General features: G+C 35.3%; 1 protein-coding gene and 1 long non-coding RNA gene across 2 annotated transcripts in view; both read left to right on the top strand.

Moving 5' to 3' along the window:
• LOC127831607 (uncharacterized) overlaps nt 1-17,555 on the top strand; it is a 233,203-nt gene that overhangs the window by 33,709 nt on the left and 181,939 nt on the right. The window lies entirely within an intron of this gene.
• Nucleotides 8,794-17,555, top strand: part of LOC127880815 (uncharacterized) — a 45,819-nt gene continuing 37,057 nt past the window's right edge. The window contains exon 1 of the long non-coding RNA XR_008049747.1: nt 8,794-8,883. This is a non-coding gene — a long non-coding RNA (uncharacterized LOC127880815). The remainder of the gene's footprint in view (nt 8,884-17,555) is intronic.

Genomic DNA, 17,555 nt, shown 5'->3' with positions numbered 1-17,555 from the left:
GACGTGTGACACACCGTCCAATGATGGTGAACAAAAGAGCCAAATCATTAAAAAATCTCACAATAAACGACATAGTTATGGCCAGGACAAGCTCATTTATGGCCATTTTTGACCTTTGAACTCAAAGTGTGACCTTGACCTTGGATATATCACGTTATTCTTTCGCGCGACACACCGTCCAATGAAGGTGAACAAATGTGCCAAATGATTTTAAAACCTCACACTGAACGACATAGTTATGGCCTGGACAAGCTCATTTAAGGCCATTTTTGACCTTTATAGTCAAAGTGTGACCTTGACCTTGGAGATATCGACGTAATTCTTTCGCGCGACACACCGTCCAATGATGGTGAACAAATGTGCCTATTGATTTTTAAATCTCACAATGAACGACATTGTTATGGCCCGGACAAGCTCATTTATGGCCAGTTTTGACCTTTGAACTTTAAGTGTGACCTAGACCTTAGAGATATCGAAGTAATTCTTTCGCGCAACACACCGTCCAATTATGGAGAACAAATGTGCCAAATGAATTTAAAATCTTACAATGATTGACATAGTTATCGCCCGGACAATCTTATTTTTGATTTTTGAACTCAAAGTGTGACCTTGACCTTTGAGATATCGACGTAATTCTTTCGCGCGACACACCGTCCAATGATGGTGAACATATTTGCAAAAAGATTTTAAAATCTCACAATAAATGACAAAATTATGGCCCGGACAAGCATTTGGCCTTTGAACCCCAAGTGTGACCTTGACCTTTGAGATATCAACGTACTTTTTTCACACAACACACCGTCCCATGATGGTGAACAAATGTACCAAGTCATTTTAAAATCTAACGATAAATGACATAGTTATAGTCCGGACAAACTTTCGGTTTAAAACACACTAAGTGACCCCATGACCTAGTTTTTGACCTGGCATGACCCATATTCAAACTATCCAGACATCATCTAGATACAACTTGTGACCAAGTTTGGTGAAGATCAGATGAAATTTCGGGACCGACCGACAAAGTGACTCCTATATAGCTCCCATTACCAGTAATGGGGTATAATAAAGTTTGAGCCTATGAAAACCTGTTTGGGTCTAAGGCCCGAAACGCATATGGTCTAAAATATTTTTTCGTAGACTGAAATTCAAAGGTAAATTATCACACAGGACAACCGACACAAAACTATGGCAGCATGAGTTGTCGCTCTTTTGCAAGGCATTTTCCTTCTATGAGATCCAGCAACATTTGGAAATTCATGTTGATTGCTCATATCCCTAAGCTCAGATTTCCACAAAAAATGCGGAATTCCACAATTCCTCCGCAGAACTTTTCCCGCAATTTGTGCGGAGAAAATGCGGAGATTTGGACGCGGAGATCCACAGCAAAAACCAGAGCGCGAAAGTGAATGCGGAGAAATCCCACAGTGCGGAAAAAATGCGGAGTATTGGACGCGGAACTTTATTCTTCCGCATTTAACGCGGAAATTTATATTTCTACAGTTGCGGAACTTCTGCGGAAATTCTAAGCATTTTTTTCGCATTCAGAAACTATGCGGAAAATCTCCGCGGAAATAATCCGCGAAACTATGCGGAACTTATGCGGAAAATACCGGCGGAAATAATCCGCGTTTATTTACCTTCTTTATCCTGGAAATTAAGAAGGCCAGTTAAACTGTCTGAAAACCAAAAGCAGAAATACAGAAAAGCAAAAATACTTGAACAGCAAAAGCTCACCATGAGCACTTTGTGCTCAGGTTAGCTAAAAACTAGTCAAAATTATGACAAGATATATTTAACATTGTATCTTTATATTTATTTTAAGATAATACATTTTAAAAAGATGGATCACCATTTTATACTTTGTACTTCTGCAAATGCGGAAAAAATGCTGAAAATCCCTGCATTTTTCCCACAGTCACAAAAAATGCGAAACTTATGTGGAAAATGTACGCATTTTCGTTCCGCATTTCGATGATACTTTTAAGATACAATGTAACTTTTTAAGACATACAACAAAAAATATTCATAATATATATATTAAACAAATAATTTGATAGACATGCACTTTTTAAAAAACAAACTGTTCTTATACACGGCCAAAAATAAAAAAGTTCACTTTTTCACATTGAAGGCGTTTTTCGGCGTAAGCTGTATTAAGCCAGCTTTTCACCTTAGCCTGACCTTTGTTAGCGTCCAATAGAATTCAAATAAAACTTCCCGCGGCCAAGTACAGATGAATACACTTCATTGACTGCATTGGCTGATTTGAGAATACGACCAGAACATTGGAAACATGTCCGCGTCTTTGTAACACTGTTTTACTGCGTGTTCCGCATGAAACAATTTATATCTAATGAAAAGGCTTAATAGATAGAACAGTTTTACACTCAATCTCGACATCAATACAGTTTGTGCGTCCACCTTTTATTTTCAGAAGATTTTCAGCGCCAGAACGTTTGCACTTAAAGGCTATTTTCTCATATTTATTACTAACTTCCATATTCCTGTCAACATGTAAACATGTTAAAGTATAGAGAGCAGTGGAAGCGAAGACTCACTTTAATGCATTGCATTTCAACTCGCGAGGTATATCGGGTCAATTTGCGGCCACTGTGTGTGAATGTCAGAGTTTACATACAGGTCATCGCTGCGTCTCTACCCTATGTGCTGATCGGAGTTCGCGGCCAGGAAAATAATCGTTACATAATAAAGACGCTATAGGGTGAATTAGGTGAACTGGAATTTTCTTTAAACCAGACAGATGTTAAATGAAGATATCCAGCGATATCATATGGTATGTCAATAATGGATTCTTAATGTGTTTTACAACAATATCATGATAAATATTATTTTTAATTGATTTAACAAGAATTATGCCATCATATTGACTAATGAATTAAGCATGAGCGCAATGATTCTCGATACTGTTAAAAATCGAATCAAATAGCAACGCCAGACAAACCACTAAAACAGGTTTGTTCGAAGAACGCGCGTATAAATATTTAAAATATATACGGATACTTCGCGTGTGGCCGGTTGACTCATATGTTTTAATTTCACTTCGATTCTTCTTTTGGTTTTCTGTTTTGTATCTATACGTTTATGACCAGCAATATGTAATAATGTAAAATGCCTAGGATCATGAAAAGCCGCGAAAACTCCGCGTATCATCCCGTACTGCGTTTGCTGCAGCTAAGAACTGCACAGAAAAAAACATTCGCTATCTTTGATCTCATTCATTGAAGTCTTTACCTTTCATTAACTGCAACCACAATCAACGCCGTATATCTTTTTTTAAAGATATTTCTTGTTTAAACTGCTTTCTTGAGTAGGAATTCCTCTCTATCACAGCTTTGTTCAGGTCCGCGATTCTCACCCATGCTATGGCATAATCTGAAATGCAAATTGATATTTTGAGTACAACTACAGTTCAACTATTGCAAATACTGTTAATAACTTATGTACAATTAATTGCTTTTTCAGACTTTTTATCTAATCCAGGGCCCCAGCTAGGATTTGAAAAAGTCACTGATATTAGAAATATGCTCACTTTAAATATAACATTTACTAAGGAAAACAACGCTCAAAGTATGGTTATGCTCATTGGTTATGTTTCTTTCACTGCACTTCCCTTACTTGAGACCGATCTTCCATTATGTACAGTTTATATTTCGTAAGATACTCCAGATACGCCCTGTATAAACTGCAGTTCAGATGTTTGCTGCCCTCTATTGACGTTTTAAGTTATTAAACATCATTAATGAACTCAATATCTAAAATACATTGATCGATTATTCTTCAACTCAAGTATTAAAACGGAATGTATGTGTGTAACAAAAATATTTGAGCTGGTCAAAAATAAAATAAAAATTGTATGTATTTAAATTGAGTCATTATTACGGTTGTTTTTGTGTATGTTTGAATATAGCTTTTAAATGTCCAGCGTCTTCCTATGTTTTTAATGAGTAGGTACTACATAGTAGCAACCGATTTTCTCACACGAAAACCACAGAATGTTTCCATATCTTTATCTTACCGATCTCCACGTGTGACCTCGTTCAGGGGTGATTTGTGGCCACCTTGTGTTAATACATAATATGCATGTGTCACTTTCAACATGGTTATTTCTGCATAACTATTTTAATAATCTACATGTTTGTAGCTCAATGAGTGGTAGGCATTAGGTTTTACAGGATAATGACCCTTTTTGAGCTGCCCCCTTTATATAATATATAGTCTCCTTAGTCTTGTGATGTGTTGATCTTGTTAAAATTTTAACACTTGAAGGACCTTTTGTACATGATAACACGCGATTGGGCAGCACCATATCAATTTATCCGTTTTTTGTTTAGCTCACGTGAGCACAACGTGCTCATGGTGAGCTTTTGTGATCGCCTTTTGTCCGTCGTCCGTTGTGCGACGTCAACATTTGCCTTGTTCACTCTCTGGAGGCCACATTTATTGTCCAATCTTCATGAAATTCGGTCAGAAGATTGGTGTTAATGATATCTTGGGTGAGTTCGAAAATGGTTACGTTTGCTTGAAAAACATGGCTGTCAAGGGGCGGGGCATTTTTCCTTAAATGGCTATAGTAAAATCTTGTTAACACTATAGAGACCACATTTATTGCCCAATCTTCATGAAATTTGGTCAAAAGATAAACCCCAATAATATCCTGGACGAGTTCGAAAATGATGCCGGTGGGTTGAAAAACATGGCCGCCAGGGGGCGGGGCATTTTTCCTTATATGGCTATAGTAAAACCTTGTTAACACTCTAGAGGCCATATTTATTGTCCAATCTTCATAAAACTTGCTCAGATGATTCGTCCAAATGATATTTTGGATGAGTTAAAAAAAAGGTAGCCTTTGCTTGAAAAACATGGCTGCCAAGGGGCGGTGCATTTTTCCTTATATGGCTTTATTAAAATATTGTTAACACTCTAGAGGCCACATTTATTTCCGATCTTCATGAAACTTGGTCAGAACATTCACCCCAATGATATCTTGGACAAGTTTGAAAATGATGCCGGTTGGTTGAAAAACATGGCCGCTAGGGGGCGGGGCATTTTTTCATAAATGACTATAGTAAAACCTGGTTAACACTCTAGTTATGTTTTAAAGTGCTGCTTCAATGTATTCTTACAATGAAGACAATGTTAAGTTAATATCCTTCCAATTTTGCATATTAAACTTGCAATAATCTATAGATTCTTAAAATTAAATAATACCTTTAATTCATAACCTCTTTAAAATTATTTATTTAATTCAGTTGCCCAATATTCATGAACTTTGGTCAGAACATTTGTTTCATGTGTAGTAAAGTTTGGTTTTATTATGTCTTTATTATGTACCATTATTTAATGTTCCATAACACAAAATTTTCATAATAAACATGACTGGTTTAGTCATTATTACTTATTGTAAGCCTATTAACTAAGAGATAGCTGAAAGAAAGACAACATGTACACAATTTTGCAGTATCTATCTCGCTTGTTTAACCTGCTGAGTCATGTTTTCCAATCTATTTTTTCTTCTGCTCTTAAATTTGTTAGACCCCTTGGTTTCAAAACACTTAAAGGGTAAATACTTAAAAATGCATATTTTTCTAGTATAATGACATTTTTGGCTAAGTTGTAATTTCTTGTGTAAATCTGTTCTTATTGTTTTGTCACATTTGTTATCAGTTTGTAGCAAATTAATCTATAAAGGGAACTATTACTGAAAAGCCATCTTTGAGAAATTCCCCGCAGATATTGATCATTGCAGTGTGTAACTTTTTACCACTCAGATTTCTTAGCCAGGTAGTGTCTGATACAGTTAGAAACCCAGCATGAGTTGCCCTGAACAAATTGATAATGGCCAAAGACTGACAGAATCATGATTACTAGGTACTTAATTACCCTCTCACTGTGCTCTATGCCAGATGTTAATATCAGTGGTCAGTAATACAAGCTAGGTGAAGTGTTTGATATATTTTATTTCACAGAAGGAGTATTAAATGCATGTTTTTTAACAATTAACAAAACATGTGTAATTTAAATGGGAACTTCATATCAAAACAAGATTCCATAATAATTCACTCAATATATTCATATTTAAGATATGCTAACACATATCAAATAGATACTCTATGAAAACTATAAAGAAATAATTGCAATTATAAGTTTCTGGAGATAGAAATCAGAATCAGAATAACCTTCAAAGTCAAGATTTACCTTTCTTACTTGTAGAGTTCATATATCAAGATTTATGTACTTAAACGATGTCAGAAAATTGAAAATAAAAAGGTTATGAATGATACACAATATTAATGAAATGAAATATAAAATCGATACATTTTCATATTTCTAAATTGTTTAGTGTAAAACAGCCTACTGTTGAATAACATTTTTATAAAACAATATTTAAGTAAACGGCAATACCTTTAGTTAATTGAATTACAACCAATCAGCGGTGTCATCCTGACCGGAAATAAGCGTTTGTCGAATAAATATTTCCGCATCACATAAGTGCTCACAAAGTAACATAACCCGTAACCATCCCGTGACCGGTTCACTTGCGTAAGCAAACGAGACCGCAATACCACACCTGGTTACGACAGTTTAGTTCGAAAATGGTTTGGATCGATAAAAAAACATGGCCGCCAGGGGGGGGTCTTTTTCCTTATATTTATATAGTAAAAAAGCTTGTGAACACTCTAGAAGTCACATTTTTTGCCTTATCATCATGAAATTTTGTCAAAACATTAGCTATGTGGATGTCTCGGACGAGTTTGAAAATGATCGTGATAGGTGGAAAAACATAGGCACCAGGTGGTGGGGCAGTTTTCTTTATATGTATAAAGTGAAAACATGTGAACAGTCTAGAAGACACATTATCTTCATGAAATTTGGACATATCTTGGAAGAGTTCAAAAATGGTTCAGGCCTGTTAAAAAAAACATGGCCGCCATGGGGCCATTTGTTGTTCATTCTTCATGAAACTTGGTTAGAACATTCTTGTGTTTTATTGATACCTTGGACTGCAAAGAACAGGTCATTTTTTTTATCTCAGGTGAGCGACTTTGGGCCTTTCATGCCCTCTTGTAATGACAAATCGCTTCAAAGACATATTTATCCCGATACCGATTATTATCAGTATATGAACCGATACAGCAACATGTGTCTAACTCAGGATAATGCGTTTTTGCTTGCTTGCATATTTCAATATGATGCAGGATTTCTGTTTAGTCCACCTGAGCATAACGTGCTTAAACTACCATAAACCAGTAACAGCAACTCGTGGTGTCACAAATTGACAGAAAACAAAAACTGATCTTTATTTTCTCGCTTTACATGGGTCTAAATAATGTTTAAAAGATCTTTTATGATTTAATTTAACAGCCCGAAATCATCCATTCAAGTTAGTCGAGGCATTTATCTTTCAGAATATTCAAAGCCATGGAGCATGCAAGCTATTTATAAAATATAAATCGTTAACCAATTAGTTCGAAAGTTGTTTTTTGTCGCGGTTACTACTATTTGAGGATATTTGTGGTCTACATAACCCAGCAAACATGAGACGTCTTTTAGACGTCTTTATTTTGTTGTTTTACGGTCGCGACGACGCCGCCAAATAAACAACGTCTTTTCAACGTCTTTTTAGCAATATGATAATAACGTCTTTTTAAAGACGTCGAAAAAACGTCTTTTTGGCGTGGAAAATAATGACGTCTTATAAAATACGTCGAAAAGACGTCTTTTTACTGAGATAATAATGACGTTTTTGAAAGACGTAAAAAAGACGTCGTTATAACGTAACAATATAAAGACGTCTGAGAAAATTGTAAAACAAACGTCTTTTCAACGTCTTTTTTAGCAACATGATAATAACGTCTTTTTAAAGACGTCGACAAGACGTCTTTTTGGCGAGGAAAATAATGACGTCTTTTAAAAGACGTCGAAAAGACGTCTTTTTACCGAGATAATGATGACGTCTGTTGAAAGACGTAAAAAAGACGTCTTTATAACGTAACACTATTAAGACGTCTGAAAAAATGTAAAATAAACGTCTTTTCAACGTCTTTTTTTAGCAATATAATAATAACGTCTTTTTAAAGACGGCGACACGACGTCTTTTTGGCGAGATAGTAATGACGTCTTTTAAAATACATCGAAAATACGTCTTTTTACCGCGATAATAATGACGTCTTTTAAAAGACGTAAAACACACGTCGTTTAAACGTAACACTATAAAGACGTCTGAGAAAATTGAAAAAAAACACGTCTTTTCAACGTCTTTTTAGCAACATGATAATGACGTCTTTTTAAGTACGTCGTAAAGACGTGTTTTAGCGATATATTAATGACGTCTTTTAAAAGACGTCGAAAAGACGTCCATTTAACTTTACTGTATACAGTCGTCTGAAAAAGTCAATTGCTCATTTATATTTTAGCTTTGATAACGATTTTTTCTGTGTTGTGCTGTTTTATAAAGTATTGTTCTATACTAGGCAATTGGTCATTTTCCTTAAATTCCCTTATGACTTGCGCTTGATAACAATGGTTTCCTTTTTTTGTAATGTCTCTATAGGAGTTTCATATACTTTTAGATGATATATTATGTATTGATTAAAACGAAACATTATTAATGTATTAATGTGTTTGGATTTTTGTAATAGGAATTAATTTTCAGAAACGCAAATTAATGTATGATCGACTTTATCTTGATGCAGCATGATTTGTTTCCCCTGAAATAAATAACGCCGTGACGTCACCATCGAACGAGGAAAGTATAGAGTGCGCTGTTTTTCGTTTGCGTCGTCTCGTGGTGTTTAAATTTTCACAGTCACTACTTTATTATAGAGTTTTAAGACACAATAACAATGGACAAAGAACAACCAGGTAAGCATTTTCAAATAATAACGTGAAGTATGGGATGATCTAAATTCCTTTTTGTATTGAATATTCTATTCCAATGATTTGTCATATGTTTTCGTGTCAAAGCTTTATAGCTTGTTATTCACGTTGTTGTTTGTCCTGGTAACAGTTTGAACTCCGATAAAAAGTAAATGAAAATAAGTTCTAGCTGGCAGCTAAGTGTGTTACAAGTTTGCGCGGATTTAAAATGTACATGTAATGTCAGAGGTGTCTTCACCATTTAATTGTGATGATTGGCTGAGGCAAATTCGTACCACGGAGACGTCATACCAATTTATGCTTATACTCATTTATTGGAGATTTCGTAATATATATGAATAAACATAAACTGACAACTTAAAAAAAAGGCACGCTAATTTTCCCCACCAAATGGGCACTGACCCCCTTCCCCAAAAACTGAAAAAAAATCACAGTTTCTAGTGAAAGGGCTTTTTTTCTTCATGTTCGGAACATGAACTATACCCTTGAAATTGGGAATTCAGGTGACAATTCATCCCAAATTGGGAAATATTGTAAAAACCAATGAATTTCCATGCAAATTGTTAAAGAATAGAATCATATGAATAAAAACAAATAAGTTAAAAGGTTTCTATAGAACCTACTAGTCCTTTTTAGCTCACCTGAGCGATAGCTCGGGGTGAGCTATTGTGATCACTCACCGTTCGGCGTCCGTCCGTCTGTCTGTCTGTAAACAATTTGTAAACATCTTCTTCTACTAAACCATTGAGCCAATTTCAACTAAATTTCATGTGGAGCATCCCTAGGTCATGGGACAAAAGAATTGTTAAAAAAAATTTGATCACATAACCAAGATGGCCGCCATGACCATATATGGTAAAAACCTTAAAAAATCTTCTTGTCAGAAACCGCTCATCAGATTTTCAAAAAATTTCACAGGGATTACCTTTGAAGGCTCCCCTGAAAAAGTTGTTCAAAGAAATTTGATTCGTCAAAAAACATGGCCGCAGGAGCTCGTTGAACTTTGCATGTTTATTCGTTTTTGCCTATTTTGTGAAAACTTTCAAAAATCTTCCACATTTTTTGTCCGATCCTTTCCAAATTTGCACAGTGTCTTTATATCAAGGAGGACACGAACCCTACAAAAAAATGAGCATTATTGGTCCACGAAGTACAGAATTACCTCCCCTTGAATTGAGAAAATGGTGTTTATGCAATAAAGTCCAAATTTTTCATCCAATTCTTTCCAAACTTGCACAGTGTCTTCATATCAATGAAAACTCGAGCCCTGTCGAAAATGAGCAACATCGGACAATTAAGTCCAGAATTATCTCCTTGAGATGGCAGATTTAGAAATAATTATAGTGTACTCTTTTTTCCAATTAATAATGCTATTAGAGTAAAGGATTTGCTGGCTACAGGCCAGGTTTCTCTGACACGATTCTCTTCTGATGGCTTTGCTGCAGACCACATAAACCCTTAACCCAAAACAGTTAATTCTTTCTGCAAATGTTTGTGACTGTGGAAATCATTGAAATAAATGGAGAAATTGCTGAAATTAGCATTTTCTCCTTTCATCACAATGCTTCCTACCCTATTAAATCAGTTTCTTCTTATTCCATTATAATTTAATTTGTCGTCTGCAACCTCTTTCAATTTGGAAAGGGTTAACTACCAGAAATCAAGTAATGCTGTAGTTTTGTTGATGAGAAATTATTTTTCAACCAAATTTCATGTGGAGCATCCTTACGTCACGGGAAAAAAATATTGTTAAAAAAAATTTGGTCACATAACCCAGCTGGCCGCCATGCCCATATATGGTCAAAACCTTAAAAAATCTTCTTGTCAAAAACGGCTCGTCTGATTTTCAATTTTTTTAACAGGGATGATCCTTAAAGGCTCCCCTAAAAAATTTGTTCAAGAAAATTTGTTTCGTCGAAAAACATGGCCGCAGGAGCTCTTTGAACTTTGCATGTTCATACGTTTTTGCATATTTTGTGAAAACTTTGAAAATCTTCTTGTCCATAACCATAAGGCCTAGGGCTACCAAATTTGGTATATGGTGAAATCTTATAGTCCTCAACCAAATAGGTAGAAAACATTGTGTTTAAAGGAGATTTTGCTTGCTATGAGTAATTTCTTCTTTTGTCTTCTTAAGTCATCTGAGGTAGAAGGGTAATTCCCCTAACAGTACTTCAAGAAATCCTTCATTGCATAACACCTGTGAAGATGTAAGGTCAACTTCTGTTGAACCCATAAACCCTTAACCAAATGACAACTTTTGGACTGTCCCAAATTCAAAGAGGTCGCAGATGACAAAGAACATTGTAATGGAATGTGAAGAAATAGCTTTGGTAGGGTTGAAATCATTGTGATAAAAGAAGAAATTGCTCAAAATAAGCAATTTCTCCTTTAATCACAAATGATTTCTAGAGTCGTCTGCAATAAACCAGTAAATTCTTGTTATTGTTTGTAATGGGTTAATCCATTTCCACATTTTTGGTTGGAATAACCCATTACCAAACGGTAACATGATTTTATGGGTTTGGTGCAGAAGACTGTATAAATCATTGTGATTAAAAGAGAAATTGCTCATATTGAGCAATTTCTCCTTTTATCACAATTATTTATACTCTTCCAAAGCTATTTCTTCATATTCCATTATAATTTTAAGTGTTGTCTGCATCATCTTTCAATTTGGGACAGTTCAAAATGTGTCATTTGGTAAAGGGTTAATGCTTTACCAAATGACACATTTTGGACTTTCCAAATTAAAAGACTTAAATTGTAATGGAAAATGAAGGAATTGATTTTGGTATTTTATAAATCATTGTGATAAATGAAGAAATTGCTCAAAATGAGCAGATCTGGCATCATCATTTAGACATTTTATATTAGATATATACTTCACTTTAATGTTTACATGTTGGAGTATATAGGGTCTACCATTCCCTTGGTCCTCTTGTTTCAAATTATGCCCCTGGGGTCAACTTTGACCCTGCCCCAGGGGTCACAAAATTTAATAAATGCTTAAAAACTGCCTATTTAAAATCTTCTTGTCTAAAACCATTGGGCCTAGGGCTACTAAATTTAGTATGCAGTTACATCTCATAGTCCTCTACCAAGTTTCTTCAATTTACGCCATTTGGGTCAAATTTGGCCCTGACCCGGGGGTCACAAATATGAAGATTATATGCTTATAATTTGATTATTTTGTGAAAACTTCTAAAATATCTTGTTCTTAACTGTAGGACCTAGGGCGACCACATTTTGGATGTAGTGAGATATTGTAGTCCTATACAAAGTTTGTTCAAATTATGCCCCAGTGTTTAAGTTTGACACAGCCCAGGGGGTCACATAAGTGAACATGTGCTTAAATAGTGTCTATTCTTTAGCACTTGAACATGCTGGGAATATTTGTTTCACTTTCTAAAGTACTTGTACAATTTGATGATCTATACAGGAACATGGCCCATGTGATCCCCTTCTAAATTCTTTCATAGAGTTTGACCGCTTCATAGAGTTTGACAAAGACTTATTTTTTTTCATGGCATATTGTAGAACTTAACATTATATTCATGACCTATAATATTATACAAATAATATGTAAACAGAAGCTTTTTCATATGTTTATAGTAAGACCTCTTTTAGATTTTATGAAGAAATTTAGATTTATTATTTTATATAGTTTCTATGGCAATTTTTTTTTGGACATTATTATGTACTTCATACATACATCAAAGCCTAAGGAGCAAGGGTGAATTTTGATAACTTTGACAAAATCCTTGAAGCAAATGTTTTATTATACATGAATTACATATACACTTATTTAATTTATATTTTCAGGCAGTTTTTTGTTATCAGCTTTCTTTTGGTGCTGTGTGAGTTAAACTAAAGCATTCAATAGACAATAACGGAGGCTGGTGATTAGAGGCAAAGATGAATATACATGCATATTATATTATGTTCTTTGTACCCTTGCATGCTGTGTTGATAGATATAATTTAAAATATCAGCATTGTATTGTTACAAGTCTGTACCCACATAAAAGGGCTATTGCAAATGTCAATCTGTACCAGGTAGGTGAATGATTCCTTTTGTAGATGATTGCTGATTGTTGCATTTCTCCTGTGAGTGTTTTGTGTTTGAACCGCCTTGCTGAACACTGATAAGTTTGAACTTTATGAACTTTTTTAATTTGTGTAATTGTTGAAGAAATAATTTCTTTTAATAAGCAAGCTAGAATAAAGAAACATACAATTATTGGGTTTTCAGAGGACTTGAAAGTTTCAAAAGATGTACTTATTTAACAGTTTTGTAAATTATTTGAGGAGTTACAGGCTTGACTTACAGTTTTTGTTTTGTTAACATATGGGTCTTACATCGCATCAACAATTATTTAGTACTGCAGTCATGTTTTAACATTACTTTTTTGCATCACTTGATTTTTATAAAGTTGTAAAGATAAAGTAACAAATTTGAGGGATTCATGTCGGACCCATAGTAAGACTGTGCACCCCCATTTTGCATGTTGCTTAATATGGACCTGACACATCTCAACTCAAACTTTTATATTAGTTTAACAAAGCTAGGCAGTCATATATGGGGAAAGCAATACCTAAGTTTCTATAGAATTCTTCTCAGTCAAAAGAAATCAACTAAGGCAAGCAGTTTTTGTTATTTATTTCATATAAATTTGTTTTGCTAATAATATGTTTTCTTTTATAGGACAGATCATTCTGCAAATTTCAACTACATGTATTTCAAACGTACTGGACAGTGAGAATTATTGTATTTACATTCATCTTTGCGTGATTATCATAACTGTGCAATAATATACTGTGTAAGAAGAGATAGTGACTCAAAAGTGATTGTGTGTTTTATAACTATTCATATTGTGTGTGGATTATATTTCTGTGTTTATGTAGTGTATACAACATAATTGGAGTGTGATCCAGAATTGAGTGGAGCTGAAGATCTATTATAGAGACAGTATAATCCAACAACTGTTTACTTAAAACTTAACTGAGATATGTAAGTATATGACACTATTTTTTAACCCTCTGCCTAATACAGACAACAGGAAAAGCCCTTTGGAGCTGATGACATGTGAACATATTGTGATTAAAGAAGGAATTTTTCATATTTTTTAGCTCTACTGGCCCTTGGCCTATTATAAAACTTGCTTTCATGTGAACATATTTTAGACAAAAAAGGAAGGATTATTGGAGTGTAGCTTAATCTTTCTATAAGTAAACTATTTCTTTGAATTAGGTAAAATGGAAATATAATTTTCAAATTTAAATTTTCAAATACTATTGGGCTTTTTTATTAACATGGATTTTCAAAGATACAGATCAAAGCCAAACACCTTGGTGTTGTTTGCCTATTTAATTGCCCTGCCAGTCAGTCCATTGGTCTGCTTTCTTTTTCGGCGTAAGCTGTATTAAGCCAGCTTTTCACCCTGACTTGACCTTTGTAAGGGTCCAATAATACTCAAATAAAATTTCCCGCGGCTAGGTACGAATGAATACACTTCATTTATTCCATTGGCTGATTTGAGTATAACACCAGAACATTGGAAACATATCCGCGTCTTTGTAACACTGTTTTACTGCATGAAACAATTTTATCTCTAATGAAAAGGCTCAATAGATAGAACAGTTTTACAATCAATTTTCGACATAAATACAGTTTGTGCGTTCACCTTTTATTTTCAGAGAATTACCAGCGCAAAAGCGTTTATACTAAAGGCTATGTTGTCATATTTAGTACTTACTTGCATTGCATTTCAACCCGCGAGGTTTCGGGTCAATAAGCGGCTATTTGTGAAAGTCATAGTTTATATACAGTTCATTGTCGGAGTTCGCAGAAGGGGTTGCGATCATTGTGTTACACCGGTCTTACTGACAATAACGTAGTGACTGTAATGCATTGCATTCCAATCCGCAAGGTATCAAGGTCAGTTTGTCAGTTTGCGGTCAGTTGCAGAAATCTTTATATAAACGCTGTCTCGTAAACTTTGTGCACTTGAAGTATGTTTTGATCAGAAAGATACTAAATAAAGATATTCGGCGATATTATTGTGGTATGTCAATCATCGATTTTTAATATGGTTTCAACATTGGCATGATAAGGACCAATTTTGATAAAATTAATTAGAAATATTTATCCATTTAGACCAGTTTATTAAGCATGAGCACAATAATTCACTACCGTAATTACTCTATGTTTTCGGACACTTAAAAATAATTATTATTTTTCGTGTCCGAAAACATAGATACGAAAAATATTCACAAAATGCAGGTGTCCAAAAACTTAGAGTCGAAAATTGAAGTGTCCGAAAATAGCGTCAATTGTATCAACGACTACCGGTAATAGCATGCGCTTGTAAAATACCATGCCGTATAGTATAAATTACAGTTATATATATTTGCACTGAATTTTAAATAATTTTAGATGCTTAATTTATTTGACAGAAAGTTACTTCAAGGTTGTACTATGACCAACGAGTTCAAAGATGAGAATGTGACGTACCGATACTCGCTAGTATGAACCTGTAATTAAAAAAAAAACACGCAAACTATGAATTCTTTGTTTGTTCATTTCAGATAGTTGTTTTCTAACACCTTCCATTGTTCGTAAAACTTGCAATAGGGTGCATCACACTTTGAAGCGTTTAGTATTTGTCACAGTTATTTTACTTAGAAGGGGTAGGACCATTGCGGTAGATAATTGAACTGTTAATTGGTACTGCCCCTGGTAAGTGTCATAACGCTTATGCTATCGGGCGAAACCATTGTTTAATACCGGTTAACAAGGTTATTTACCCAATAACGCAATGTTGTGGTCCGTTACCCTCAGGCATGCACCTTCCATGTTTTATGATGTTAATCTGGTTGTAAAACCCCATGATCGAAGTGTCATTAGATATCGAAAACAGGACCGAAATTTGGTAAAATAGCGCTGTAAAATATTCTGTCCGAAAACTTAGAGACATAAATAATGGACGAAAAATCGTGTGTCCGAAAATTAAGAGTCATGAAAAATAATTATTTTTGCTAAAAAAGGGGTTGTCCGAAAACTTAGAGTGTCCGAAAACATAGAGTAATTACGGTATACTATAATTATGCAATTAAATAAGATTCGAGTATTGCCGGCTGACCTATATGCACTCGTTTATTTTCATGTTTCTTGTGTTCTTCTATTCTGTAAATATAGATATCTGAGTAATAATATCACATAAAGCATAATAAGCCACGAAATCTGGCGCAACACCCCGTAATTGATTTGCTTATGATGTAGCTAAGAACTGCGCAGAAAAAAGGCATCCGCTACTTTTTATCTCATAGAGATAACTTTTGATCGTTCATAAACATCGACCACAATCAACGCCGTATATCTTTTTTAAAGATATTTCTTGTTAGCTCTACTGGCCGAAAGCCTGAAGAGCTTATGTCTTCTCTTGGTTTCCATTGTCTGTCTGTCTGTTGTTTATTTGACTTTTTTTTTGTTTACACGATAAAGCACAGTTTTCATCTGTTTTTTTTTCCAAACTTCAACAGTGTCTTTATATCAATGAGGCCTTGAACCTCCTTGAACCTGATTGAAAATGAGCAACACCGAACCATTAAGTCCAGAGTTAGTTGCCCTTAAATTCAAGAACAATGCGAATCATCAATTAAAAGAATTAGGTTGTTGATAATATTTTACTAATAAATATTTGAAAGCACTATTGATCTCTTTTTAGATAGTCATGCCTCGCAGCAGACATTGGAAGAAGGCAACAGCTCGGAGAGCTGTGTTAGGAAGGCGTAGTGATGGGCAACATGTAGAGGAAGAAAGTCCTGTCATCTGTCAGGCACAAAGTCCTGTCATCTGTCAGGCACAAAGTCCCGTCATCTGTCAGGCACAAAGTCCCGTCATCTGTCAGGCACAAAGTCCTGTCATCTGTCAGGCACAAAGTCCTGTCATCTGTCAGGCACAAAGTCCTGTCATCTGTCAGGCAAAATGTGAAAATCAAAATGATTACTCTGAAATAAAATTGCCAGAAAAAATGCAAGCTGAACATAAACATGGAATAAAAGAAATAGCAAAAGAATGTAGCCCTGCAAAACATGCGACTGAAAATACTTCCGTTGCAAACAATACATCAAACATTAAAGGCCCGGTCACACCGCCAGAACTTTGCTGGAGCGTTCCTTGAACGGTATGAAGAGGGGCCGAATTTCGGTAACGCTCGTCACCGCGCACAAAATGGGGAAAAAAATCGAAAACACGGGCGTTGCCAAAGCGGTGCACCGCTGAAGCCAGCGTTGGTTTAGCGTTGGTTTAACGGTAGCGAGCGGTAGCGAGCGTTGGTTTAGCGGTGACGCGAGCGTTGATAGAGCGGCGTTCTGCGCATGCGCGCGTCGGCTCGGCGGGAGTTTAAAGTTGGTATAGCGGCAAACCGCTTCTGACTACGGAACTTTGATAGACGTTCTGATAATTTTTGATAGAAGTCGATAGTTGAATTTCATCATGCCACGTAGACAAAAGAAGTGGAAGGCTGGAGATGGAGAGGCAGCAGCCTCCAAGAATCGTGTGATACAGTCCATGTTCAGGCCTTCTCAGTATCTGACTCACACAACTCTGTCTCTCCTTCTTCTCTCTTCACCTTCTGTCAACAGCTTGTTGCA

This window comes from Dreissena polymorpha, chromosome 5 (assembly GCF_020536995.1).
Source record: "Dreissena polymorpha isolate Duluth1 chromosome 5, UMN_Dpol_1.0, whole genome shotgun sequence".
Lineage (NCBI taxonomy): Eukaryota > Metazoa > Mollusca > Bivalvia > Myida > Dreissenidae > Dreissena > Dreissena polymorpha.
The sequence above is the reverse complement of the archived record's forward strand: the minus strand, read 5'-3'. Positions and strand labels throughout refer to the sequence as shown.